Below are 3,811 nucleotides of genomic sequence, written 5' to 3' on the forward strand. Positions count from 1 at the left end.
ATTCTGCAGGCAGGACTACTGAGATTTGTATTTTGATTTGTGTTATTACTTACTTAAAATAGTTTTAAACAGCTTTCAGCTGTCAGCTTTCCCGGTCTGTACCGGTAAACAGAAGTAATTTTACACACAGGCGAAGATGTCGCCATTTTGTCTGACGCCATGTAAAAAGAGTCTAATCAAAGTGACCTTAAATTTTTAGCCCACATTTGACACTAAAAATGTAATCTGTCAGTCCCTTATCTCAGGGCGCCTCCCACCAGACTGAATTTACCAAGTTCCTGGACCTCCAGCTGCCATTACTGCTCCTTAACACACTTTTCTGTCTTATTTCAGGTTGGTGGACTGCAGTTTGTCGGAGATCAGCTGTAACGCTCTGGGCTCAGCTCTGAGGAGGAAACCATTCAATCTTAAAGAACTTGACCTGAGCTGGAACAAGAGGCTGCAGGATTCAGGAGTTCGCCATCTGTGTGGTTTTCTGGAGAGTCCAGACTGCAGACTGCAGACTCTGAGGTCAAACTCCATGTTTCAGTTTTGTTCAAATCAATATGATGACAAAGTTGTGTTGACATTAAACTGCAAACATGAGGCTGATGTTCTCCTGGTGCATGCTGACCATCTTCATGCTGAAGGCTGTTTTCTTCTTCTGAGCTTTAGTCCATTCACTGTGGCAGAAGATCTCATGTTTGAATGTTTCTTTCCATCTTCTTTATTTCAAATGTGAGCTTCCTTCAGGACTGATCTTTTCTTTTTCCATAAAGATCTGCAGATGTTTCTTCTTCTTCATCCTTTTCAGTACAGAACTAAGGAAAGCCCTTACCTGAAGATCAAAATAATCTCATATGGATAAAGGTGGATGTTTTCTGGAAGTTCAGACACATTCCAATGACAGAATGAAGACTTTCCATCACTATGGTGCTGAAATCCTCCCATGATTCAGTGTTGTTTGGAGAAGAGCTGAACAGAAAGAGGACGTGAACTTTTTCTGCTGATTGTGCAGAAACATCAGTTGGTTTAGATGCAGCCACAGGCTGATGTTTGACTTTCACACATCTGGACTTCTTTACTGAAGCAGCTGCATGTTGTCCTGAATGTTCCTGAATGTTCTTCTTCTCTGCTTCTGCTGGACTCTTCTGATCTGCTGCTGTTGATTCACATCTTTGGACTTTTCCAAACTTTCTGATCTTCTTCAGCTCTGAACTCTTTAGAAGAACTGAAGGATGAAAAACATGAACTTTGTCTTTAAACAAAACTCTTTGCATTTTTTTTCTCTTTAAACTCCAGAAATAAAAAGTGTTTAATTCCTTTGAACAAAAAAAAATATTAAACTCTGTTCTGGATTCAGATTGAAGAACTGCAGGTTTACACAAACCAGCTGTGCTGATCTAATCTCAGCTCTGAAGTCCAACACATCCCACTTGATCGAACTGGACCTGAGTCACAACAACCTGCATTATTTAGATGTTCAGCAGCTCCAGGATCTGGTGGAGAGTCCAAACTTCAAACTGCAGACTTTGAGGTCAGTAGAGGGTTGGAGTCAGTCCATCTGCTTCCAGATGTTTGGTCCTAAAGTTAGTCTGAGAGCAAAGATGCAGAGTTTCCTGTGAAGCTGCAGCTTCTCAGTGAAGCTCTGAGGAGAATGATGACAGGCTTCAGGACAACAGTCAGCCTATCAGAGCAGCAGAAGCTCCAACAGGTGAAGATGACAAGAAGCTGCTGCTCTGAACATAACTGAAGCTCCTGCTGCTCTTTCTGCTGCTGTGCTGCATCACTGACTGACACACCTTCATCTCTCTATTTCTGCTTTCTCTTTGTAGGTGGTAGAAGTGATGAGTCTGATGTTCCTCTTGGGGAAGCAGAGAGGAGTATCATCATCAGCAGCTTGTCTGCAGAGATGTTGTTCCTGGAGGTGGAGAGCAGAGTGATGGAGGAATCAGAGGAAGTGGAGATGAGTGTCAGAGATGCAGCATGAACTGATCTGAGATCAGCTCCACTGTCTCTCTCAGCATCAAGTGGACAGTTATTGTGCTGCAACTCCCCCGGTGGACTGATGGAGAACTGCACTTTATCTTCTCGTTCTAACTTGAAGTGTTGATCTGAAACATCAGTTGGATTCAGATGTTCAGCAGCTCCAGGATCTGGAGAAACAAAGACTTGCATACAAACAGATTCTTTTCTAGATCATCGCTTTCTTCTTTCATCTACATTCGAGATAAACAAATGTGAGTTTGTTTGTAAACCAATTAAGGATCATTGATCAGACTGAACTTTCTGTCCAGATCTTTAAACATTTTCAAAGACTACCTCCAGCAGCTTGCTTAAGACAAGAATGGAACCAAAACTTAACAAAACTCAGGACCTCAACACTCAGATGTCTTTATGCTTTTCTGAGAAAAAGAGGAGACCATGGTAATTGGGCTCCTGTCTACTTTGAGACCTGGAGCAGAAATCCCATCTAAATTCAGTTAGTGAACAAAAGTCTCTCATTTGAATCATTTCATATCATCTCTGTTCTGTTGATGATCAAAAACAATTGACTCATGCAGTTTGAAAGACTCACAGTTTTGGTTTAATTGATGTTGTCTACAATTTTATGACTGAACTTCCTTTTTCTTTTATGTTTTCTGGGCAAAAACTCTTGGGGTGTCAGCGTTTTAGGTGTAGTTTTTAAAGAAGTTTCTTCTAAATCCAGTAGAATCTGATCATTTTCTAGAAAGTCTGAAAATAGTAGAAACTTTCTGAGCATAAAGCCTGTTTTCTCCAGAGGACATGAATGAACAGAGTGGATGTTAGTGAGGAATGACAGAGAATCACTTTGATGCAGCTGCTGCAACAACACTAACTGCATTGAAGCAGGAGGGAGAAGGGAGACACCTGCTGGCTGTTTCCAGAACTGCATCTTAGTGTCTAAAGGTTCAAACTGAAAGCTGTCTGTCAAATTCCTGCAGCCTGTTTGGATCTAATAAATGCTCTTTTGAATCAACACTGTGTTTGAGATTGATTTTGTCTTCATTTTAATATACACTTGTGACATAGTGTGGCTGACTGAGATTCAATAAAACTAGAATTGACATGAATGAAACTCCAGATACCCGAGTTGTGCTTATGTTGCCCTCAAAGAAAAAAGTTTGGGGACCCCCGATCTACATCACAGATGAAGCTCCTCCTCCAAACGTCCACATTGGTTCCCCAATCTTCTTCAGGTTCTGATCTACTTCTTTCTGGTTTGCATTCAGACCCAGAATCCTCAGCCTCTGCTTTCTTCCCAGAACTACTGGTTCCGTCATTTTCTGTGAGAATTTGCATTACTTCATGTCATTCTATTATTATGGGATGTTCCCTTGATGAATCATCGGACATTCCTATTTTAATCTCACCATCTTCCTTCATCTCAAGGTTGTCTCCTTCAAAACTAAAACGATCCAGAAGAAGAGAAGACGTGCAGAGGAAGAGCTGTTTTGATGAAGTATTAGATTTCAAAATTAAAGCTCTTCCTTTTTTAAGTTGGATTTATGAAAAAAAAATAAAAGAATAAAAGCATAAAATGAGTGAAAACAGATTTAACTAAAGAGGCAAATCAATAACACCTAACAATGTTTTTTAGGGAAGGAAAAAAAGTGTTTTGTTAACTTTATGACTCTATTTAGACCAGGGGTCACCAACCTTTTTGAAACTGGGGGCTACTTTATGGGTACTGAGTCATACGATGGGCTACCAGTTTGAAATAACAAATATACTTAGTTTGCCTTTAGTTATTCATTATTAATAATTGTCAAGTGTTTCCGAATTTTGTGCGCTTTTCCCACACTTGAAA

The 3,811-nt window shown here is 40.2% G+C and overlaps 1 long non-coding RNA gene across 1 annotated transcript; it reads left to right on the plus strand.

Annotated features, from left to right (window-relative positions):
• Positions 1–249: 249 nt before the first annotated feature.
• LOC112139912 lies at positions 250–2,980 on the plus strand. The gene is made up of 3 exons (XR_002918079.2): positions 250–510; positions 1,343–1,516; positions 1,815–2,980. It is a non-coding gene; the product is annotated as an uncharacterized LOC112139912 (long non-coding RNA).
• Positions 2,981–3,811: the final 831 nt, after the last annotated feature.

This window comes from Oryzias melastigma, unplaced genomic scaffold, assembly GCF_002922805.2.
Source record: "Oryzias melastigma strain HK-1 unplaced genomic scaffold, ASM292280v2 sc00362, whole genome shotgun sequence".
Taxonomy (NCBI): Eukaryota; Metazoa; Chordata; class Actinopteri; order Beloniformes; family Adrianichthyidae; genus Oryzias; species Oryzias melastigma.